General features: G+C 40.6%; 1 pseudogene; it reads right to left on the bottom strand.

Moving 5' to 3' along the window:
* The window catches only part of LOC149163566 (GTP-binding nuclear protein Ran1B-like), a 59,074-nt pseudogene extending 35,887 nt beyond the window's left edge, over positions 1 to 23,187 (bottom strand).
* Between the last annotated feature and the right edge of the window lie 3,431 nt (positions 23,188 to 26,618).

The following is a 26,618-nucleotide window of genomic DNA, read 5'->3' as shown; positions in this document are numbered from 1 at the left end:
ATTCAGAGTTGAATTTAGGGAATATTTCTCGTACTATTCCCATTGATATTTCAGTGAAGCCCGGAATTGAGGAGAACATTCATATAGGTGCCGCATGTACAGAAGATGAAATCCAAACTTACAAGGCCCTATTCCAAGAATTCCGCGATGTGTTTGCCTGGTCTTACGAGGAAATGCCAGGAATCGATCCTGCCATTGTTGTTCATGAAATAAAAACCTACCCGGATGCTAAACCCGTCCGGCAACGGTTGCGTCAGATTCACCCTCGAAAAGCGGCTGCGATTAAAGCAGAAGTCGAAAAGCTGTTGAAAGCAGGTTTCATTTATCCGATCCCGTTAACGGATTGGGTATCGAATATTGTTCCGGTCAACAAGAAACAAGGAACAATAAGAATCTGTATCGACTATAGGGATATAAATCGAGCTTGTCCAAAAGACAACTATCCTACGCCTTATATCGATCAAATTATTGATGATTGTGCCGGAAGTGAAATGTTTTCCTTTATGGATGGTTTTTCGGGCTATAATCAAATCAATATTCTACCTGCCGACCAACCAAAAACGGCATTCATTTGTCCATGGGGGACATTTGCTTATTGCAAATTACCTTTTGGGCTTAAGAATGCCGGGGCCACTTTTCAACGGGCGATGTCTTACGCATTTCATGACATCAAGCACATTGTGCAACCGTACCTCGATGATTTGCCTGCTCATTCTTTACATCGAGCTGATCACCTTGTCCACCTACGAGCAATCTTTATGAGGTGTAGGCATTATCGAATTCGGTTGAATCCCCACAAGTGTGTTTTCTGTATAGAAACAGGTCGATTGCTGGGATTTGTTGTTTCAAAAGCCGGCATTCGCGTCGATCCCTCGAAGGTCGAAGCTATCATCAAATTGCCTCCTCCTTCGAGTTTGCGCCAACTCCAAAGTTTGCAAGGGAAAGCGAACTTTTTACGCCGATTCATCCCAAACTACGCCGAGGTCACTAAAGGTTTTACACGGTTGTTGAAACAGAACGCTCAATTCTTTTGGGACGAGATTGCCCAACAATCTTTTGATGCACTTAAACACGCGTTGACCCATGCACCGTTGTTGCATCCTCCCAACTACAACCAGGACTACTTCTTATACCTCGCAGCTTCGCATTCCACCATTGGAATGGTGTTAGTTCAAGAAGATGAATTCGGAGCGGAACATGTGATATATTATCTTAGTAGGACCTTAAATCCCACTGAGCTAAAATATTCGCATGTGGAGAAATTGGCCCTGGCAGCCGTTCAAGCTGTCCAGCGTTTTCGTCACTACATTCTTCTCCGTAAAACTACAGTTATTTCGGATTGCAACCCTATGATTTATATTTTGACAAAACAACTGCTAGGGGGCAAGTACTCTAAATGGATCGTTATCCTGCAAGAGTTCGACTTGGAGTTCGAGAAGTCCAAGTCTAAGAAATCCTTAGTTTTTGCGGAATTGATGTGTGATTTCCCGTGTGCTGACACAGAGACTGTGGCAGAGGAGTCCATTGCGGACGAATCTTTGTTTCTTATCAGTACTTTAGATCCGTGGTACGGGGATATAATCATCTATCTCCAAACCCAAACCTTTCGGCCTGAAGCTTCAAAGCGGAACGTCGAAAAATTCGGTTTCAATCCCAGCAATACAAAATTATTGGAGATACACTTTATCGCCGGGGGGCAGACTTAGTTTTTCGACGTTGTTTAACTCACGAAGAGGCTGAGAAGGTTTTGAATGATTGTCACTCTGGAGCATGTGGCGGTCATATGTCTGGGTATGCCACAGCTCAGAAGGTGTTGCGCGCTGGCTATTTCTGGCCGTCTATGTTTAAAGATTGTATCATTGCAGTCCGGAAGTGCCACAACTGTCAAGTGTTTGATCGCAAGATGCGCGCACCACCTGCTCCTCTCCACCCTATAATTGCCGTTGGTCCATTCGCCAAATGGGGTATCGATTTTATTACTTGTAACCCTCACTCGGCCGGGGGGCATGCGTATATCATCCTCGCGGTTGATTATTTCACTAAATGGGCCGAGGCGATGCCTACATTCGACGCAAGCGGCAAAACAGCTGCAGTTTTCGTATTCAATCATATTATAACTAGGTTTGGTGTCCCACAAGCAATCATTACTGACCATGGGAGCCATTTTCGAAACATCATGATGACTGAGCTTACAAGCCAGCTTGGTTTGCGCCACGATAGCTCTACTCCTTATTATCCGCAAGCCAACGGTTTGGTTGAGTCTATCAACAAAGTTCTGGTTATCATGATCCGACGAACCATTGGTATTCATCGGTCGAATTGGCACAACATGTTATTTTCGGCGCTATGGGCATACCGAACCTCAGTGAAAACTTCAACAGGGTTCACTCCTTTCCAGCTAGTTTATGGCTTGGAAGCTGTGTTACCCATTGAATGCGAAATCCCATCACTTCAAATGGCTGTCGAATTACTCCCAGCTACTTCCGAAGAGGAGAAACGTTTATTGTACTTAGCTAAATTAGATGAGACTCGACGTGACGCTACATTGGCAATCGAGACTCACGCGAAGCGAATGAAAGCTCAGTATGATAGAAATGTGACCCCTCGAAGTTTTTCGGAGGGAGACCTAGTGCTATTATATGATCAAGCTAACGATAAGCTAGGTGCTGGAAAATTCGTTCCTATGTGGCATGGACCCTATATTGTAAAGCGAAAGCTAGCAAAAGGGGCTTATGAGCTGGTAGATTTTGATGGGGACTCTTTGGGTAAACCCAGAAATGGACTTTACCTAAAGAGGTATTATGCTTAAATGGTGGGTATGGAGAATTTTTAGTTAGGTTAGGTTTTCTTTCTAGCTAGTATGTTTGTTAGTTAGTCAGTGTGCTTAGCTTAGAGAGTGTGTTTTTCGTCGTTATTCTGGCTTATCTTGGTTTTACTCTTGATATTGCAGATGTCGACGCCTCTCCAAACATACATTGGATTTGCTGATGGTGCTTGTCGTAGTACACGGAATATCTCTTCCGCAGCTTGGGTTATCTATTCACCCTCTGACGAGTTAGTTTCTATGCATGGGGTAAGCCTCGGTCAAACAACGAACAACATTGCAGAATACAGTGCAGTGGTTGAATTATTATCCGAATCTATTTCATTTGGAATTCGACGTTTGATAGTGAGGTTAGATTCTGAACTTGTTGTATTACAGCTTAATAGAGTTTATGCCATTAGAAATCCTGTGTTATTAAGGTTGTTTTTGAGAGTGCGTCTCTTGGAACGTGAATTTGATTACATTGAATATCAGCATATTCCAAGGTCTTTAAATACATTAGCAGATGCAATTGCTTCTCGAATGTTGGACAGACATTTACGATAATCATGCAAGTAAATTTAAAAACATTTCATCACATATGTTAAACAAGATAAGCCGGTAATAGTGATATATATAGATAGGAGTGTGTCAAAAAATATACATCGTCTTCGATCATAGGTTGAAAAACACCTTATGATCGGCAAAAATGATAAAGTACAAAAAGTCAAAAATGTCACATGTGTCTACAAAGTGACTAGCCAATCACTGGTGGTGCTCCCTATACGACACCACTGCACGGGCTACCTTACGCAAAAATCTCCTAAACGGTCCAGGGACTGCGACTACATAGCGCTGAAGCCTGATAGGAATATCATCCATGGTAGTCTCAGGCATATCCGCCGTCAGACGCTCTAGATCATGCTCCAACTCAGCTAGTACCTCTGCAGCCGCGTCCTGTGGGGCCTGTACCGGTGCACTGGATGTCTCCTCTCAAAAGGCCGGAGGTTGGCTGGGCGCTGTGGACCAACATCTGCATTTTGAAAATTTTTACTGTCAGTTTTGAGACGATATATAAAAAACAAAAAAAAAATACATAATTTAAAAACTTGTGAAAAATAAAGTACCTCTGTCATCCCATTGTTCTCCCTGTGGAAGAACCATGTCCGGATCACCTCGAAAATCTACTCCGGCATACGGAAAGTCCTGGATCGAAAAAACCTGGTCCTCTAACCAGTGAAAATAACTATCAGAGAATCGAACAACTGCCGCGCCCTCGTCAGGATGCCGGGCCATCACCGCAACCCATCGTACCAGCTTTGGCTCCCGAGGACCCAAGATATCAACAGTGAGTTGCTGAGGGATCAGCATTGGAACTCTCTCTAAGGCAAAGCTCACGACTAAAGGCCCATATCCAAAAGTTTTCAGTCGTTCGTTCTTTGCCTTAGTCAGTTGGCTCTTCATATTAGCCGACACAGCATCACACCAGTTGAAAATGGTGCCTTGGTAACAGTCAATTGCCATCCGCATTTGGGACCCGGAAGCAATGTGTAAAGCGGCTGCGCCGCAAATTCTGGTAACCGTGAAAGCTATAACTTTGAGTTCACGCAGAGAGATGTGTTTGATTTCCACGCCTTTCGAATGGTGTGCATTGGGTGTGCACCAATCTTCCCGGAGACTAACAAGGGATTGGCCACCCGGCCTAGTCCCGGCTAGATTGAGTTGCTCACCTCTATTCGGCAAGCCAGTGAGAAAGTATACATCAAAGGGCTCTATCTCGAGCTGGTGCCCTCCTATGTAAAAGCATTGCTCTGGAACGTTCCATCTCTCAACCAGCCATTCTAAGAATCTCACCTGAGCCCTCATGCCAGGTATGGCCTAGTATTTATATAGCCCGCATGCTTTTAGGGCATCAATGGAAGGTTGATGTTCAATTGCAGCTAAATCAACGTCCTCGTGCTCTCTTTCTCTCCAATCCAACATGGTGAGTGCCCTACACACCAAGAAACAATGATTAGAATTAATTTGGGGAAATTTGAATGGTTGTTTGTGAGGATTGGGGTTTCAAATTCCGCGTTCCACGGAGGACGCACCCCGCGTTTAGAACACAGGGCGTCCGGACGCAGCTGGCCTGAAGGTGGGCTGCGTCCCCCGACCATTTTCCTGTATAGGAAAAATTCGGGGGACGCAGGTCACCCGAAGGGCACCTGCGTCCACCGCAGAGGGCATTTTGAAACCTAAACCCCCCCAAAAAACAAAACTAAAACCTAAAATACAATTTTAATCGGATGAAATTGAAGAGTTGGATGTTGTAAAATACCTGGAAGAGACGGCGTTCGATTCCGACGGTCGGATTTTCCGCAGCAACCACGGGAAGTTTCTTGCCAAAAGCCCTTTTTTCAACCTCAACAGTAAAATGGTAAAAATGACATGGTAAAAAGTCTTTTTATAGGTTTTTTGGATGAATTTGTTCATTTTTCACCATGGAAGGATGTTTTTCGATGTATTTTTGCCTATCTTAAACAGGTATGAGTAATGTGTTGTTTTTGTGCAGGACAAAGGGACTTAGAGGGAAAATTGTCATTTTTCACGAACCAAAATATCAGAGTCATCTTTTAAGCCCTTTTCTGACTCCTAAAAAATGAAAAGATTGCCGAGCGTTTCTTTTACACTCGTTAAAACGGAATTAAAAGACGGTCCCCTTATAGCTCTTTTCTGACCGTAGAATCAGGAAAAGATTGCCGGGTTTTTGTCGTTTCAAAATCGATACGGAAATAAAACGACGTGTCCTTGATCGCTTTTTACTTTTCAGGTCAGTGACACTAATTATGAAAGTACTCCTTGGTCGCAAGATCAAGCGGTTCCCCCAGGTATTATTTTATACTTTTTCGGGCTTGAGGGACACAAATCTACGAAAAAGTTCAACTTGGAGTCTTCTTAAGTTTTTCAGACTCTCTAAAATTGAAAAACGCCGAGTTTCTCCTATACTAGACTCGTTAAACATTTCACAGTAAAGGACCTGTTCAATTACAAACAGGAACGAACCACTACTTCCTAGGGTTCGAATCAAAACTAGGTTGGACTCATCCGAAGGATGAGCTTATAATCAAGCATATGTTATCCTCCTCAAGCTTGTTAAAAATAAAGAGGTACTTGCCAGAAATGGTGGGGGAAAAGAGAGAAGAATGAGCCTATTTGTTACCTTTTGTCTCAGAAGAAACTTTATTACCACTCTTGAACATGACACTTTTCATTCACCTGGGTTGGGAAATCCTTTACCTCACAGTTGATCAAACCACTTTGAAAGTCTTCAGCCAGGTTCCAGGGATTAACTTTGAGTTATTCATCACCATGCCATCTGTCGTGTCGTTATGTGTTCAAGAGGTCTGCAAGCAAAACTTTCATCTGCAAAATACTTGTCATCCATTTGACCATCCCTGAGTCAGTCCTTACAGCAAAATTTCTTCAACTTGAACAATGATTTCGTGTTGCAGGCTTTCCTGCCACAGGTCGCTTTCTATCGACATCAGCACATTATCTAGAGAGATGACTTAGAAATCGTCAGTACCTTGAAGTCTGCATGCATCAATGGCAGGTTTCTCGCCTTTGACGTCAGTTTACATCATTGACTTTCGATCAAAGGATTCTGTGAAATGTTCGACATCAACTCATTCATTCACATCTCATGGATTGTACTGGGTACTTTGAGAACCATTGACATTACTGGTGGTCTCTCTCATGCTTGTTAACAGTTTACATCATCGACTGGTAATCAAGTGGTTTCTACCATGTTCGACATCAACTCATTTATTCGCATGGCTAGAATCGTACCAATTCGAGAAGTGGAAATGAAGACCCTGGATCTAGTTTCCACCATCCAGGCTGCGAGGAGTTTTGTATTCATTATCTAAGTAGACTAATCATAAACAGATGGTTGCGCCCATACTGTGTCTACAAAAGTCTATGATTATGATGTACTGCAAGATCATTCCTGTATCAGAGTAGTTAGTCTGTTAGTTAAAGTTTTAATCTGAGTATGGGAATGCCTACCTCAGTGATGATATAATCTTATACATGTATTTTGTGTTGAAAATTGCAGGTTCTGACCAGGCTCTCCACGAGATAATCCTTGAAATGATAAAGCGCTTCACCCTTCCTAGATAATATAAAACCCTAATCTATTTCAGGCTTCGCACTTTAGGGGGCAATCTGTTACACTAAAAAATGTCACCATGACTATTCACAGTTAAGATGGCTCTATCAACAGTCATGCTACCCTCTTAGGCAAGTCTTATGCCTCTGCTCTCCATGTCAAACTCCAAAAAGAGAGAAAGTCTTTCTAAATGTATTTATCTCTGGGGACGCAGGTTCTCTCAACCTTACCTACGGGGATGCACCCAATGTTCACAAAAGCTGCGTCTTTGGACGCTCTGTATGTAAAGGGGCAGGTGCGTCCCCCTGAAAAGGTTAAAATGCGCAAGTTTCATCTTTAAAAAGTCACTTGTGGTCATTTCTAGAGCATTCTAGAAGGTTGTTCGACGTGTATTGAGCGCCTCCAGATGGTTCATGCACTCCTACCAAAGAGGAACTTATCCCATCAATAAGGGAGCTATCCCATCCAAAGAGGGGATTATCCCATTGATGGTGGACCTGATTAACTTCCTCTTGAGCACTATAAATACAGGCATTGGGCCAGAAGGAGAAGGGGTTGAAAGCTATACATTTCTAAGGGTAAATGCTGCAGGAATTAGGACTCCCATTTAGAAGCTTGTGAGGAGAGATTGCCATCTTTGCTTGTTCTATTTGGAAGTGGGTGAGCTTTGTCAAAGTAAAGGAGAACTCTTGATGGACCCTGGGAGGGACTTGCACAACACCAAGGCTCAGGTTGTATTTGTTCCTTTTGTTACCTATTAATGCAAATGAGTCCATTCTTCTCAATAACTTGTTATTTATGAGTTGTTTCATGTACTCCTTGGTCTATGTGTTAAATATGTTTTATTCTATGAGATTATCAAGTGCTATTTAATCGTTTGATTGTTAGTGTATGCAGGTTTCAAATTGAAGGAGGAGCTCATCTGCATCAGCGGAGCTGGACTGCTACAACAGCGTTGGATTACAGGTAGGATCTAAACACTTGATTTCCCGTATAGTAAATGCATGTTTAGAGAAGGATTGCTCTTGTTTGTCTTGTTTGTCACTAGAGAGTCTTAGGCTCCTAGGGAGGTTGGTTGTGTCCGCACAATCGACTCTTTCCGCCTGACACACTGTCACACCTTAGGTGGATAGGATCGTCCTGCATAGGCATTTTTCCCCACAACAAATTGGTGACTCCACTGGGGAAATTTGTTTAGTCATTTTATTTGTGTCTCTATCATTGTTTGTTTCATAGACTTGACAGCAACAATCGAACTGCATTTGCTATTCCCAGATGCAAAGTAGACAGTTGCTGCTTTGATCCAATCACTGGACTTGTCTATGATCTGAACAGTGGACTCACAAATGATTTGATGATCCTTTGTGATAAATCTTAGTACTCCCTCAAAGCATCCCTTTGATTGTACCTTGCTTGTTGCTTTGATTTGGCATGAAACAGTAGATTAAATAGCAATCTGTGACCCAGAACCCAGTGAGAAACTCTCGTTTCTCCTTCAGGGCGACAGCTGTGAAGAGGTTCTGCATTTCAACGCGGGTCCCGTGAAGGCTACCTGCGCTGAATGTCAAAACCCCTGTGTTGAGGTTGCGCTGAACCAGTTTGGCCTTGTGCAGCTAGGGTTCTCTGCTCTGTTTTGCCTTGTTTAGATCTCTGATTTTTGCAGCCTGTAACCAGCATAGGTACCAGTCTGATAACTCCTTTTCTCTGCTTAAATTCCGCCTCCTTTTGTACAAAAAGACTGTGAGTGTTTTTATGTGTTTGTGGCGTCATTTACAGTTTTCCTTTGCAAGAGTGAAATAGTCATCCTGTAGCCCTTGATTCAAATCTGTTGATTGTGATCTTAGGAGAGAGTTCATTGGCTGTTTGCAGTTGATTATACATTTACTTTTGCTTATTGGTTTGAGTTTGTCTCTTTTAAGTGTCGAAACAAGTATTCATTTCAGAAATCGTTAAGTGTTGTAATCTCTTCTACCCTCTCTGATTTCGAAAAAGCAAACTTGTTTGTATTTGTCATTTAAAAGCGAATTCAAAGTTGTACAAAAAGCTTTCTTTGTAGGCATCAATACTAAGAAAGCGGAAAACAAACACCTGCATTGTGCATTTGCATCTTGATAATTTGCATGTTTGATTTAGGAAAAGTGCATTAGAGTGTGCTGATTGCTCTTTGAGAAAAGATGGTGTCTTTCTTTTCCCTTAGTAGCTAGGATTTTCAAAGTTGAAAAGATATAAAGCTTGCTTATCATCTTTAGACTGCATTTAGGAATTGTATCATACATCTCGTGGTGAACCTCAAAAGGCAAACTTCTAAAAAGATCAACCTAAAATAAATTGAATGAACTTAACAACGCTTTGCAACATAACGCACAACATAGAGGTCTAGGCTAGAGACGTGTTCCGGCGTCATAAAGCCTGGTGACTGTCGATCTCATGGATGGTGGGTGATTCCTCCTGAGGGACGATAGCGCCAGTACGGATTGTGCTCCCACGTACCGTAGCGTATATATTGGGAGACCCCTATAGGCATAAAACATTTATCCTTAGGAAGCCGTGTCGGCCGCCCTACTGATCGCAATGCACTGAACACAGCATTCAGGAAGATCGACCGCCCGTACCCTAAAAAGTATTCTGCGGTTTTGCGAAAAGTTTGGCACACCCTCTGCCTCGAACTCCAGAGCAGTTCCTTTTGGCCTTTTTCAGACTCTATAACAGAAAAAGTCCATCTGAGCATTTGTCACTTCGGGCTCGTTAAAACATCGAAGGAGACTAGGGTCATCTTTAGCTTTTTCTTGACTCTTTAAAAGTGAAAAAGCAAGTTGTGTCTAAAAGCGTCTAAAAAATTCATTTAATTCGGAAACACATTTTCCCCTTTTGTATTTTGGTTGATCGAGTAATCTGCAATCGTGGAAGAAAGTCAATTGAAACCCCGTCGTTTGCGGAGGCTTACGAGTCAACCGTATTTGTCTCCGGAATCGAAAACAGTACAGACAAAGCGAACTCGTTTAACCGGTTCTAAATCTCCTATCAAAGTTAGAACAAGTGTTCCAACAACATGTGAGATTCCGGTTACTCCAAACATTTCTGGAAACCCTACCTCTACAGAATAAGTTCAACAGTCACAGAGGGACGGTGATACTGATCCTAGTCTGAGAACAAACACTTGTGTTACTGAACCAGTTCCATCTGTAACCGGTTCAGAGAGTCTTGTTTTACAAACATCTGTCGCTGTTGATTCAACCCCTTCTTCGGCACCAGAAATATTTTACGGACCTGACGGTCTTCCCCTTCCACCTGGTTTGATTGCAATAGAGGAAATTGTAGAAGATCCGCAAGCAAGTACTCCAACACATTTTGGAGTCGGGGTCACTCTATTTCCTTCGACATCAGAAGTTAGTCTACCACAAGTGGAAGTTCCTGTAGAATCGCTAGGCAATCTCTTGGATAGACTCAAAATGTCTGAACAACCGTCAACATCTAGGACTGTGTCGAATGACACAGCAACAGTAGAACCCCCTGCCGTTACTCCGACAATGTTTGCCGGCATACCATCTGTCCCAACTAGCTCACAACCGCTAGAAGGAGTCCACCCAGGGACTATTTCGACAGTGTGGTCTGTTCCAGTTTGTTCCTCCGGAATAATATCCGGCAACTCTTATGTTGAAACTCACCAGATTGATCCATTTGGAGGTCAATTTGGGCAATCCAGTCCCCAAGGACAATCTATCCCCTTGAGTTCCGGATTGCTACCGTATGGGGGGTAGTATGCCCTTTCGTTACCCCCTCCGGGAGGATATCCATACGGGAGTTCACAACAGTGTTCAGGTTATACTGGAGTTACATCAAGTGGTTGGGTACCTATGCTACCTCAACAACCAAGGGTTGTATATTCCATGCAACAGTGTGTACCTATGTCGAACATCCCGACCACACCGTCTATTCTGACAGTGTCGCAAGTTCAAACTTTGCCTATTGTATGTCAACCTCAGATTTCTCAGGTTATAATGCAACAGCCCCTTGACTCTGTGACTCAACCACAATCGCGTACTGGTGGGGCGACACAGGTCCAAACGGGTACAATTACCCCACACCTTGGTCCAACGGTTAGTATAGCACAACAGAACATGGCTTCACAACCGTGGTTGGTGCAATACCAACAACCACAATTCCAGCAAGTGTACCAAGGTTCTGAGCAGTAGATCTTTGCGAACAGTGGACAACCGTATATTCAAAACGGTCAAAACCAACCGCTTTAGAGTGGTCAAGTCCACCAACCGTATCAGTCATACCAACATCAATTACATTATGCTGGTATGCAAAGGCCCACTGCTCAGGTAATTCCATCGTACCCTGGGTATGCTTCACCTAACCTGAATCAACAGTTACCATTCGTGGCAACTTTAGAGTTACCCGATTTACACCGGTTAACAAACGATCCAATCGCTTATGCCCCTTGGTGGCCAACGATTCCCCACAAACTTCCATCGGACATTCCTAAATTTAATGGAAATCCGGGTGAAGACCCATCGAATCACGTGATGACTTTTCATCTGTGGTGCTCATCAAACACCCTAAACGATGATTCGATAAGGCTTCGCCTTTTCCAGAGGACGTTAACGGGTCCAGCAGCAAGATGGTATATTGAATTACCTAGAGCCTCTTTCGACAATTTCAGCTCCCTAGCCACAACTTTCTTAACCCATTTTCAATTACCGATAAGGTATGAAACGGGAACGGAAATATTAACCAACTTCAAACAGACAACGGCCACTCATATATCCGATCATATACATGAGTGGCGCCGTCGTCGTAGAATGGTGAAAACATACATTCCCGATCAGCTATTAGCTGAATGGTTTATCAAGTCGTTACTTCCTGCCATAACAGAAGATGTGGCCAAGGGGGGAGTCGTAACGGAGGAGCATGTTATTGCTCGTGCACAATATCTAGACTTAGTCTACACTCAGTCTAGCACGCTCTACGACAAAATACCTGACGCCCCTAGACCGGAATTCTCAATTCCTCCTCCTCCTAAATCAAATAGTGACTCTCATGCTGGCGATGGTGTGATTGGCACGGCAAACGCGAAATCGACAAAGGCTTCGTCTAAGAAAGCCCGTAAGACTTCAGATCAAAATGCAAAAGAAGAAATTCTTGCTTCGGAAGTAAATGCCGTATCAGCAGATAAAGGCAAAGAAACCAATCAACCAGGAAGCAAGAAGAAACAAAACAAAGGGAAGAAGAAGAAACAGGGTGATTCATCCCCTGAAAAAACTTCTTCAAACCCTCCTGGGAAAGGGAAACCAAAAAGTCCATGTCTTATATGTGACGAGAATCATTGGACAACCAATTGTCCATATAAAGTTGAGCTTAAAAGGTTCTTCAAAAGTTCGCAAACCTCAGCTGTGTTAACTGATCCGTTCCCGAATCCAGGTCAAAATCTGGTTGATAGTGGAAATGCTTCCCCGTCGCAAGTGCTAATGTTGTCAATCTCCAAGTAACAAAATGATGCTTTGATTTCGACAAGGAACAAAGATTACGGGAATCCGCAGCTGTCGAACGACAAAGGTAAAGATCAACCTAGTAGTTCGACAACAACTTTGACCAAAGTTGTGCCACCCACCATTCCTGAACAAATGATAAAGTCGCCAAAGGGAGTAGGGTACAAGTCGACATTTAATCCTCATGCAAAAATAGCACAGAATTATAATATAATAGAGGACCTGGCCCAATCGCCGTCCGCTATGTCGACGCTTGAGGTACCGCAAAATTGCCTCTCCCAAGAGCAAGCTTTATTATCAGCAATAGGTGAAATTGACCCAATGGACTCCAATCTTGTGGCCTTTGATCATAAAGGATATGACCCTCAGTTACCAGCTTAACTAGCTTTCCTTATTCAAGTGAAAGCCCTCAACAAAACTGTTCATCGAACAATTATCGATGAGGGGGCATCTACGTGTATTATGTCGATGAGTTGCTGGAATAATTTAGGCTCACCACCCTTGTCGAGATCGTCAACGACGTTAAAAGCATTTGATGGACGATCATACACTCCATACGGGATTTTAAGTAACTTGTAAGTTGAACTAGGGTGCAAAACAGTAGGAATTGATGTTGAAGTAATTGATGGAAACCTCGATTACAACATCCTACTGGGAAGGCCCTGGATATATGCCATGGCCGCAGTTGTGTCGACCTACTTCAGGAAGATTGCATTTCCCTTTCAAGGAGGAATTACAGTCGTCGACCAACAAACTTTCCTCCCCGACAGTTCACAAGTTACGGGAAGCATTCCAATGATCCACGGAAGCAATCATTCGCTTCAAAATATTGGAGTAGGTCTCCTAAAAGACCCTGCCTTAATGGGTACTTTTGCCCTACCGCCTGCAAGTAATCTGGCGGAAGTGGCCACAGTGGAAACCTACAATATGAAATCTTCTATATCTAATGGATTCGGAAGATTCCTAAACATTTTGTCAGCGTGGATCATCGCCCTAATAGAAATACTATAAATACAGTGGGCTCCGAGGACGGTTCTAATCTCGTGTCAACCTCGTTACAAAATGAAACAAGGAGTCATGAGGATAGTTCTTTTACTGTGTCAACCTCATTAAAAAATGAAACAAATCCCCTTTCCGAGTCTCAAAGGTAAACCTTCATTCCAACCACCGAGTTGAATGCAATGAAGCTTGGGGGGCATGCGTCCTGGTCTGCTTCGGCAGGAAAACTTTGGGTATAGGGTAGGTTTCCGCGGAAGAATATGACTAGTCTGTACCCCGTCCGTGGTTGGAAGAGGGGTTGTTCTGGAATAAGATTCTTTTGTCAAAGTTATGTGTTTGGCGCTCGTTGTCACTCACCTTTGTCTATTTCAATAGATATCGCCGAAGAAGTGTTTTGTTGAAAGAATAACAGAACAATCTTTGGGTAGCCTGAAAGAGGTAGGCCTCTCCCTGTAAAACAAATGTTTTATCTGCAAATTGAGGGGTAACCTTGAAATTGTACTTTATACCTGGGGGCATGCAAACCTTTTGGAGTGCAAGCAAAGAGCGGTTATTTATCTGTTTTTTGGGTTAGCCGTTTCCTAACTTGCATAAAGAAAGGATGCGGGGCATAGCTTTGTAAGATGAAGCTCCATAAAAAATAGAATCTTAATGAGACATTCTTATCATATGACTGGGTAATCGAGCCGTTTTAGCACACAGTTCATGCTCATTAAAAAATAAACGCAAGATTCGAGCAGTTTTAGCACACAGTTCATGCTCGTTAAAAAATAAACACAAGATCCGAGCAGTTTTAGCGCATAGTTCATGCTCGTTAAAAAATAAACATAAGATCGAGCAAATGTTTCCACCCGCGTTTAAGCTCGTTAAAAAATGAACTATCCCGGTAAATAACCACTGTGAATGTAATATCATCAGCCATTAAAGCCTTGGTCGTGTTTGCACCGTCACCTCCACTTTTCCATTGGCCGATCGTTCACCTCCATATGTTTGTTTACCCATTTTGAGGAACAGCTGCGAAGAGTGATTTCACTAGCCATCCTTGTGACACTGCCGTGATTGGAAAATTCCAACCTGTACCTGGAATCAGCTGCTAACCTGTTTCATCACTCGTTCCTCAAAAGACGAGTCTTCTTTAAGCTCTTTTCATCTGACTCGTAAAATATGAAAAGATTGCCGAGTCCTTGGCCTTCCAGCTCGTTAAAGGGACAGGAAGTGCTATCCCTCCTCTATATTTTAATCTTTTTGGACCTGAGGGATTATTGCACAAAAAGATCGAGCGCTTGTTTTATTCGGCTCGTTAAAACTATAGAAAACTCATCCCTTCTGTATTGTTTTATACTTTTTCGGACTTAAGGGATTAGATCGAAAAAGGACTTTTGGAGTTAACTTTATGTACCTTTTCAAACTCTCTAAAAATGAAAAGGACCGAGTTATCCTTGTCGTTAGACTCGTTAAAATCATTAAATAGCGACAAACTTGTCTTTAGACGAGAACGAGTTTCACTATCGCTAGGCTCGTTAAAACATAGCGATGGGCTTGCCCGAAGGGTAGGTTATAGAACAAGCATATGTTATCCTCCTCAAGCTTGACAAAAATAAAGAGGTACTGGTCAGCAATGACTGGGGAAAAATTGGGAGAAACTCAAGAAAACTTTGATGGTAGCAAGTCGCTCTTGAACATGACACTTTTCCTCCGTACCACAATCGGGTTGGGTTGTTTCATTCACCGGTCACATCCATGGTCTCGCCATACCATATATATTTGGGGTAATGCTACCGATCCATCGCATCAGTGTCGCCACATGTTCAAGAGAAGTCGTTCAGAAAAGTCAACCGTGTCCCATCCACTGTCGTACATTATCCTTCATCCTTTCATGACCGCCACCCTGAATCATATGTCACAGATCGTTTTCACCTCTATTAAAATCATTAGCTCCGTTCCGTGTCACTGATGTGGGATTCATTAAGGCCCTCCTTTGACGGATCGCTTCTTGTTGACATCAGCTCATTATCCGAGAAGTTGATCTAGGAACAACCCCTTCAGTACTTTGAAGCTTGCATGCCTCAATGGCAAGTTTCTCACTTCCGGCGACAGGTATACATCAATGACCTTCGACCGAAATATTTTGCATGGTGTTCGACGCCAAGTCCTTTATTCACACCACGTGAATTGTACTGCAGTACCTTGAGGGTCATTATCATTATCGGTGATTCCTCTCGCGCTTGTTAACGGTTTACCTCATTGACCGGTAATCAAGCGACGTCTTTCCATGTTCGACTTCAAAACAATTCTCACATGGATCGACTTGTACTTAGAGTGAAGATCGAACGAGTTTGAAGACCCCGGATCTAGTTTCATCCATCTGGGCTGCGATATATATATTCAGGAAAGATAAAGACATTGACATGTACATCATTGCAACAGATAATCATCCTACTCAAAGGATGATAATTTCATCAAAATTATCAGTCTACCATCAGACGATTGTCTGTTCTATGTACAGAAAAATGAATTTATAAAGCTGAGCATGGGAATTCCCGCCTCAGCTAGATCATGAAAGCGGTATGAAAAATAATGTATTGTATTGTATCTTATTACAGGTCTCCTCCCAGCATTGGATGAACTTCGGATCCCCCTGATAAAGCATTTCACCCGATAAACGGCCTCATACTTTAGGGGGCAACTGTTATAGACATTTTTGTGCCTTACAGCATTAAGCATGAAATGTCCATAATCTAAGGGATCCAAAGTCCCTAAACATATTGTTCCTACCCCTAGAGGAACAAGGCTAAAAAACCACAGCAATTCACAGAAGTTCTCCACCAGAAACTGCTCAAAAACAAGTCAATTCAGGATCAATTCAGTGGCTCCACTAGCTGTTTGCGCTGAATGTCAAAGCCAACACTGGATACCTGCGCTGAATGTCAAAGGCAACACTGGCTACCTGCGCTGAGCGAGAGTTGACATGTGGCAAGTTCATTCCACGAGGTGTCAAAGCCCAGGAAGCTTCCAAAATATTCCTCAATGACACTTGCCTCAGGGAATTCGACTGGTGATGAGTAAGAGGTTCCAAATCTCCAAGTGGAAGCAAGAACCTCCAAGTGGAATCAAGGACTGACAGAGGGAGAGGACACTAGTCAGATCTCAAGCTGACTCATCCTCTCTCCAAACATCTATATATGGATCTCCCCTCCATGAGATCTAGAGGCGGGAATTTTGTTATTGCAAAGAATTGCTGTTGGTTTGAGATTGGAATCATTGGGTGCTTAATGCTTTGAAGGGGGTGAAGATAGGAATTCCATTTGCTGGGAAGGAGATGCTGGATTGGAGCCCTCTGGGTTGTATCTCTTCCTGAACCTTGTTATTCATCAATAAAGCTATCTTGGTTTCTCCTATATACTGATGTATCTTTGATGTATGATTGCATTAGTATGTTTAGTTTATTTCTAATCCTGAACTAGTTATGAATATGAATCCATGTCTTGTGTAGTGTTCTCTTCTTGTGATCTTGCAGAAACCTCTTGAAGCTGGGCAAGCGAGAAGGCAAGTAGCTGGGAACCCTCAAAGAGAAGAGAGATCGGATCGAGGGACAAACGGAAGACACCGGTTAGTCCATCTATCTCTCTTCATTCTTAATTCATAAAGGAAGAATACTAGAATAGCTGTCTCTGTTTGTTGCTAAGGAACTGTCACACCTTAGGTGGATAGGATCGTCCTGCATAGGCATTTTTCCCCACAACAGGGCCGGACCCGATGGCCCTTCAACACTCCATTTTATAAAATATCGGGTCTGCGGCAATATCGGCGATCGGCGGGTCGGCGGTATCGGCAGTGGCATTGCGATTGCGGTTTAGCGATTTGATCAGGGCCGTTAATCGCGTGCACATATCAACGGCTCGCATCACGTCGGCATTTCGCTATCGGGGCTGCCAAAGAGTACAGGGCCTTTCACATATGTTATGCGCCGATGCGATGGGCCGGACCCGATGACCCTTCAACACTCCATTTTATAAAATATTGGGTCCGCGGTGATCGTCGATATCGCATCGGCACTTTCAAAGGGGTGGGGCTTTAACACAAATGATGGTGCAGTCCGATGGGTTGGACCCGATATATGCACAACACTCCATTTCATATTTTTTAAAGTCCGCGCCCATATCGTTTTCAATGTATTTGGTGTATTTTATTTGTATAAAGAAAATATAAAGGGAAGCCCTGGGCAGATGCCGATTATGATGGGTTTTAGATCCAATGGGATTCGAAAGTAAAATATATATATTCTTCAAATCCGCCAGAGCCATTTTTCATGATTTTGCAGTTGTTTTATGTATATTGTTCAAATATTAAAAAAACAAGGAACCGGTGCAGGGATTTCATAAGAACGGCAGCCACTCCATTGCAGGTTCAAGTGGCAAGCCATCCTTGAAGGAACCGTGCAGTTATGTTATATACCAGAAGAAGGATTCGGCGGAGGGACAGCGGCCGCAAACAGAACACAGAAAGGGAAGGGGAAGGGCCACTACACGCCTCAACCCAAATCAAATAAAATCATGGAGCATTAACGGCCCTGCCGGTGCAGCAGTCATCCTAACGAACTTAATGGGGCATCTTTGGCACGAGGGAGCTCCTATGCATCACAGCAGGCAACCCAAAATATCTGAGTATGGTTATTTCTCTGTCAGAAGAGGAAAACCGCCGATCCATGCCTACCTATTGAGGGAATCAATCAATTAAACAAGACAGAAGGATAGATTAAGACACCTGAAGCCTCAAAAGGCTGAGGACCATTGTAAGCAAGCTATAAATAGCTAAAAACAAGATGTAACGAGCATTCAACTTTTGGAGATTATTCCTCCCCTGTTTCTCAAGCTTCTCATCTGTAGTCTTTAGTAATACAAGCTTCTTTTGCTGCTACATGTTTAATGTCCATTTCTCTTCTGTTCTATGCTTGCACCTGAACAGTTTGTTCAGGTTTTCTGTATGTTCGAGGCCAGATAACTGTCATCTTATCTCTGCTTTGATATATTAGATTTGCAAGCTTCTTTGCTACCTATGGCTAGCCATTTATATGTTTAATTATATACGCATCTGCCGGTATAGTCAGTAAGTTCATTTGCTTCCTGTAGCTAGCCATTCGTATAGGTCCATGTATGCAACCTACTGGCATAGTCAGTGTTCTCCATCTATCCATTAAATCTACAAACTATTGAGCATTAGCAGTCTAAAGCCTTGTGTTATTGGGGGTGTTCATGCATGCCTTGAGTGTGAATAGAGTTGAAATGGTTATCTGACTTGATCCAAACCATCTTTCATTCCAATATTTTAGAGAACAATATTAAAATTTATATGTTACCAGGCATCTCTGTTTTACAACCTCGGAGAGTTTCCTGGAGTGATAATAGTTAAAATATATTAAATCACATCAAATTTCCTTTGTCACCTTCTTAGATCAAAAGGATAAATTGATTTGGTCCCTTAAACCCTTTGGTGGGTAACTCCCCAAACTCTACTGTAGCGCCCTTACTCAAGAAATCAATGTTGATCCCTGTGAGTGGGAAGAAAAGATTTGGAAGTTAAACTACCCAACAAAGGAAAAAATATTTATGTTTCTTCTTTTATCCAACAAAACCTTGTTTATAGCTATATGGGATAAAAACCCAAAACTCAGTAGGGCTTCCTTACTCTTGAGAAGGAACTTCACTTGAAGTGGCTTTGATATCCTAGTTGGATAACCATCACATCAAAAATTACAAATCCCTCCCTTCAATAATCACTTGGGGCATTTCCATGATTGGGAATCACTCTTTGTTTGAAGATGTTGAACACTCTATCACTTATTATGCTATATAACATATGGCCATATTGGACATTTTCACTCAGAGCCCCTCATAAGCTTCCAAAATCTCACCTAGAAATCACCATTCAAAAAGACACATGCTTGGTATTTCTTAATGACGATGTATGATAAATGCCATCTAAAGGAAGAGGAATAAGGTGCACATAACTTTAATGAACTAATAGAACTAAGATATATTCTCCTTTTTGCTGGGAAAAAGGAATTTCATGGTTGCACATATATGAAATCTCAATATATGTAGGCAATAGATGTTATACATAATGTAAGTATGTTATCATTTTATAATTTTATAAAGACCTTTTTTTCAATTATATAATCATGAGAAATAAATAAAAACATATAATATATAAATGTCACTATAAGGAAGAGGGGTCAAATCTCTTGAGGTGCAAACCTACAAAATATATTTTGGCACCTCGAGTGATTTGATCCCTCTTGGGGTTTGATAGATTAGGGGTTAAGATGGATCTCGGCTAGTTTCCTATCAACTTGATGACTAGGGTCTATTCTATGAAAAATTACCATGTCCTATTTTTTTCAAAACATAAAAATATCAACATCTTACATCACTCACCTCTTTTCTTCAAAACATAAAAATATCTACATCTTACATCACTCACCTCTTTTTCAACCAGGTTTACAAGGATTGGAACCAAGAGGAAAATACTCTTAAAAGTAAGGCTAGAAATGCCTAGGGGATCTTAGAAAATCTTTGCAAAATCCCAAGTGAAAACTATCTAATATTTTCACTCTTTATGGTTACCACTATGCTAGTAGGAATTTTTTTTGGTAACCAATTTTTATAGAATATCATTGCTTATTACACCAATTTTGGTCTTATCTAGATTGAAAGAGTTTCTTATATTTCTTAGTCCATGTATATGTGTTCTCCTATTTGTGAAGTGTTCATCATGTCCAACTTCTCACCAAGACCCTCAGGGATAGCAAAAGATCTGAACCCAAAAGACTTCCTATTCAATGAGACTTCATTTCCACTATCATTAGCAAGACTTCCGATTTGGTGACACTTCATTTTCACTACCATCAACAATTGAGCGAAAACCTATTTATTAAATGTGCTATTAAAACTATATTTATCGATTTAAAATATTTCTTTTGATGAAAACCTATTTGCTAAGTATGCTATTGAAATTATATTTATCCATTTGAAATGTTTCTTTTACAGCTTGTGAGAGATCAACGAAGTATAAAACAACTATACTAAATTTATTCATGATATTTGCTCCATAATAGTATTGTTTTCAAAACTGTAAGAAATCAGCATTATCTTCTGAATCCTCTTTTCAATCCATAACAATTGAAATCATATTTCTAACTTAAAGTAAGAGAGAAACGGTAATACACAGGTAATAACGTCAAATTAGATTATTTATATCTTTTAAACCTGAAAAGATTCTCTACCTACTTTTTAATAAATATAATACGTTTCTCCGTTATCAGAACTTAAATAGGTACAAACAAATTTCTACTGTGGCATTTGGAATCAGCGGCGGCAAACTGGACAAGTACTCTGTGATCGCAGCCATGTGGAAATGCAGCTGGTATGGTAGATATGGCCGCCCTGCAGTTGAGAAGCGTCCTCCTGCCCCAATTCAAAATCGATATTGCAGATTAGGCAACTTGAAGTGATACTATTATTATCGTCTGAAATGTTAATGCCAAGCAGCTGTTCTTCATTGATACGTTCCTCAAGTGTGGCTCTGAATATTAACTGCTCTAAAAACGTGGCTTCGTCTCTCAACTGCTCCACAAGCGAGACTATGTTTCTCCATTGCTCCGGAGGTGCCAAACTGCTAGGCAACTGCAGCTCTATCTCGCAACTGCTCCATAGCGGCTAGTGTGTCTCTAGTTATTCTCCTCCAACAGATATTCTCCTGATCTTCGTGTTTCGTTACGTCATGAGATCAGCGATGACACACGTTTTGAAATTTGAAAACTATGAGTTGTTTATTTAGAGTCACAATTTCAGTAGTTACAACACTAATCCCTTCTCGCCGATGCCTTCTTTACTCCATATCAGGCCGTTAAACCCAATCCATATCGATTAGTTAGCTGTTTAAATGATACACTGGTTAATTAGAGCCATTTTAGTTTTAGATCTACTCAATATCAAGATTAGTTAGTTGTAGTAATGGAAAGATTTGTCACATATCAGGCCGTTAAACGCAATCCATATCGATTAGTTAGTTGTTTAAAAGATACACAAGTTAATTAGAGCTATTTTAATTTTAGATTTAGTCCTTAGCTAGATTAGTTAGTTGTTTAAAATCTACACTTTTTAATTAGAGCCATTTTAGTTTTAGATCTATTCAATACCAAAATAATCAAATTTTTTGAGTTACAAACATCATCTATAGCCATTAATAAAGTTGAAGAAAAGAGAGAGTTGTCTGTGAACCCAGTATGGAAGAGATGTTATAATGTCATGTTCTATCCTATCATATAAATAAAAATAATAAAATAATAAAATAAAAATAATTTCAAACTAAAATAATAAAAACAAAAAATTTATTGGGTGCTCTAGGTTTATGAGCACCTATGGTATTGACCCATAATATTCATTTGCAATATAGCTTGTTTATAGGGGAACTTAAACCAACAAATGAATAATTATAATTGTAAATGTAATTGATTATAATTAGTAATTAAATCAACCTAAACCTATCTTTATAACTTTGGATCTACCAAGTACTAAGAGACTCAAATCTTTTGACTTGTAAACTTAAATAAATTTGATGCTTCTCAAAGCTTGGTTGTTCAAGAGTTAACATAGATCTAGAATGGTATTAATTATATTATATTATATTAATCTTTTCATTCCATTTAAACCCATTATTAACCATTTTATTTGTGTGATTCATATTTTCAAGAGAGTTTTTTTTGAGAAAAAATTATTTTATTATTATTAAACTTTCTTCCCTCTACCTTTTGGCTCTCTTTTTGAGTGTTTGATTAAATATTTCCATTATTATTATTATTATTATTATATCACTCTTTTCTAACATAAACTTGCATTTTCAAGATTTATGTATACATAATAATGATCTGACTACAAGTCTTCGAAGAACTCTATTAGAAACATGATCTCCAATTATGGTAATATTCATAATCAAAGTTTAATATTATTATTGAGTATACCTTGTGGTAATATTCATACTCAATGTTTAATATTATTATTGAGTATATCTTTTACTAAATATAGTTTATTTTCTCTTTCTTTCCATTTCAATTTATTATAAGAACCACAGGTATAGTATTATGCATTTAATTGCTTATTCATTTGTCTTTACCAAAAATTTATTCTACTTATCCATAATTTAACATTAAAAATTCAATTTTTATTATATTTTATTATTAATTCAATTTATTATCACTTATATGCTCTGCTGAAATGTTAATCCCAAGCCGCTGTTACTCATTGATACGTTAGTCCAAGTGTCGGTCTGAATATTTACTGCTCTCAATTGCCCCACAAGTGAGACTATGCTTCGCCACTCCTCCGGAGGTGCCAAACTGCTAGGTAACTCCTCCACAACTGCAGTTCTATCTCGCAACTGCTCCACAGGTACCCTATATCTGCTGGTGTGTCTCTGGTTATGTGAGGCAACTTCTCCACAGATATTCTCGAGCTTGAACTGCTCCTGCTACTTTTAGTTGCGTTAATTGCTTAACCTAGTGATTTGCGGGAAACTTTCCCTTTGGAGTATCAATGTAATCGAGTACACTGAAGAAGGCGTCGGCCAGATGGGGCTAGTCTCATAGTCTATAAATAAAGAACTATTCATTTCCAAAATGCATAACGTGTTCCATCGCTCATCTCATCACTTAACAAACGACTCTCCAAACGACTCTCCATTCATTTTATTTTATCTTCGAAATGGAAAACGAAACACGAAGATCAGGAGAGCGGCGCAGCGGGAGCAGCAGTAGATCAACATCGGTAGAAGGGCGCAGGAGGAGTAGCACAACAGCTGAAACTCGTCCTCCCACTGATAATAATACTGTCACTCACAACGATCTAACAGATGCGAATAATGACGATGTGCCTACTTGGCTTGAACTCGTACAAACTAGAGACACAGATAGAGTTGCGGAGGAGCAGTTGCCAAATGAGCAGATAGATACAGTTGCTGGGGAGCAGTTGCGACACACAAATTTAACTGTAACTGTGGAGCAGTTGCCTCCCACAACCAGAGACAGAATTACCGAGTTGCAGTTACTAACGGAGGAGCAGTTGAGCGTAATGGGGTTGCGTAGAATAAGCATTTCAGAGGAGCACATCGGTGAAGTTCAAGTTGCCCAATTTGCCATATCGGTTTTCAATTGGGCGAGAATGTCTCTCAAATGCGTTGCGGCCACATCTACCACACACATTGTATTTCCAGATGGCTATTATCCCGAGATAGTTGTCCAGTCTGCCGCCGTAGATTTCGTCACAGATCCAGATCCTTCCCAGTTATCTGGCAATACGTTCCTCCAGGCGGTTATTTATTATAGTAAGCAGGAAACAAATTTGAAGGGTATGGTTGTATTTAAGTTAAATTTATTTAACCCTGCCAGGTTGACAAGTTAAAATCAATGGTTTTTAAGAAGTTTAAATATAAAATGATTATGTTAGAGGTTGGTAATAGTATAAGTTCTGGTTGCCGGATTTGCCATATCGATTTTCAATTGGTGAGGAGGTGTGTCTCAAATGCATTGTGCCACATCTTCCATAGCATTTGCATTTTCATATGGCTGCTATCCCGAGATAGTTGTCCAGCCGGCTGCTACAGATCATTTCGCCACAGATCCAAAACCCTAACAAGGAGGCTGGGATTTGGGATTGTTTATTAGCGTTCCAAAGAGACATATCAGGCAATATGCATTTCGGTATGGCAAGATCAGAATAAATGTAGGCACGCGACGTGCATGACAAGTCGGGTGGGGCGGATGGCTTTCGCTCCCCTCAGTCGCGATCGATTCGTGCAGCGGTGGATGTGGACCCCGCGCTTTGGTTCCTGCAGCCGTGGATGTGGACTCGTGCTTTGGTTATCTGCTGGCTTCGGCCTTTGAACGATTTGTAACGGCTATGTTGTAAAAATTCTGAAATCCTGGTGGCTTCGGTTCTGAAATCTTGCTGGCTTCGGCCATATGTTATAAAAAATCTGCTGGCTTCGGCCATATGTTGTAAATATCTACTGGCCTCGGCCATATGTTGATTTTCCCTCTGAGAAAAAAAAAGATCAGAATAAATGTAGGTGTGTCTCAAACGCGTTGTGCCTTCCATAGCATTTGCATTTTCATATGTCTGCTATCCCGAGATAGTTGTCCAGCCTGCTGCTACAGATCATTTTGCCACAGATCCAAATCCCTACCAAGGAGGCTGGGATTTGGGATTGTTTATTAGAGTTCCAAAGAGACATATGTCGTAAAAATTCTGAAATCCTGCTGGCTTCGGTTCTGAAATCTTGCTGGCTTCGGCCATATGTTGTAAAAAATCTGCTGGCTTCGGCCATATGTTGTAAATATCTGCTGGCCTCGGCCATATGTTGATTTTCCCTCCGAGAAAAAAAAAGATCAGAATAAATGTAGGTGTGTCTCAAACGCGTTGTGCCTTCCATAGCATTTGCATTTTCATATGTCTGCTATCCCGAGATAGTTGTCCAGCCTGCTGCTACAGATCATTTCGCCACAGATCCAAATCCCTACCAAGGAGGCTGGGATTTGGGATTGTTTATTAGAATTCCAAAGAGACATATCAGGCAATATGCATTTCGGTATGACAATATGCGTAGCTTTGTTATTTTTCTTTACCATGCAGAAGAAAACCATGCAATGTTCATAAATAGTATTCCTAGTACTTTTATAATGGATTTGTAAGGATTATAATTTTTATAATAGGTTTGTAATGATTATAATTTTAATATTTTTAAATTGATAAAAGAATTTCAAAACAATGGCCTAGCTTTGTTATTTTTCTTTACTATGCAGAAGAAAACCATGCAATGATAAAGATGGTGGTTGGTAAATCCTAGTTGTCAAAGAATATATCATAAAAATTAATCAAGTATCCAGTATGCAATGCAGAAGAAAACCATGCAATGATAAAATATGGTGGTTGGTAAATCCAAGCGATTAAAGAATATATCATAAAAATTATTGAGCAATAAGAAGAAAATTCATCCCATGTCCAATTCATCAATATCTATTACTAGCAATTGTCCCAAAAGGTACAAAGAGAGGCCGATAGGATTATTAAATTGGAATTGTTGAAGTTTTCTAGAAGAGTTAATTGGTTTGTCGAAAACCTTATTAAACTGGAATTGTTGAGTTTTTCTAGAAGAGTTAATTGGTTTGTCGAGAACCTTGTTTTTTTGGGACTTGATCATTGTGCAATTACTTTTCTTTAAATGTTTTGTTTATATCTATATTACAAGGAACACATTGAATGTCTTATTTCATTTCTGCTATCCTTACTCATATCCTTTCTGTGCTTTTTGTTGACCAATTTGATGAAATATTCCATTATCCTTTGGTCAAAGTCCTCACTTAGTGTACATCTCTGTATTCCAAAGCTCAAAAGCCAACCAAAAAAGTCAATGATAACCACCGTGCACGTATTCAAATTTGTAATGTGAAACTGCTAGATAGAGTTCAGACAGATCAGACATATTATCACCATTTGTAGCTAAAACCTCAAAAACTCCGTTGTCAATAGTCAAAACGCTGACATCAAAGGTGCCACCGCCAAGATCAAAAACAACAATATTTTTCTCTCCACCCTTATTGTCCAAGCCATAAGCTATTGCTGCAGCTGTGGGTTCCTTAATAATACGTGCTTGGCGCTGTGCATCAGTAAAATAAGCTATGCAAGCCCACAAGTTAACAGTCACAATGCAGTCAACAATTGGTTAACAATTTTACCTTGAACCATTTGTAAGACCATAATTTATTATTTCTTGGCATGCAATGTTAAAACTTATGAAACTTTCCTACTTGGTCTAGCTGATCGAAAAAAGTAAATCCCATTCCTCAATCTACAAAAAGAAAAGAATATGTAGAATAAAATTCAGTCGAGTCCTCTTCATTGAAAAAACTTCTAGCACCAACTTAAATGTAAAACCTGGCTTTCATTTACCAAAAAGAATTTAGTCCTAATTAACAAGTCTGTTTATGATTTACCTAAAAGTCAAAATGTGCAACAAACATTTTCTTGCAACAAATTACCTTTCATAGTGAAGAAAAACCAGTTAATGTTTCCAATGTCTTATTATTACATTCAAGATTTAGACAATGTGATTCTTT

Source organism: Pinus tabuliformis, chromosome 5_1, assembly GCF_031772625.1.
Source record: "Pinus tabuliformis cultivar Carrire ecotype Pingquan chromosome 5_1, CPIR1, whole genome shotgun sequence".
NCBI lineage: Eukaryota > Viridiplantae > Streptophyta > Pinopsida > Pinales > Pinaceae > Pinus > Pinus tabuliformis.
This window is presented reverse-complemented; position numbering and strand designations above follow the sequence as displayed.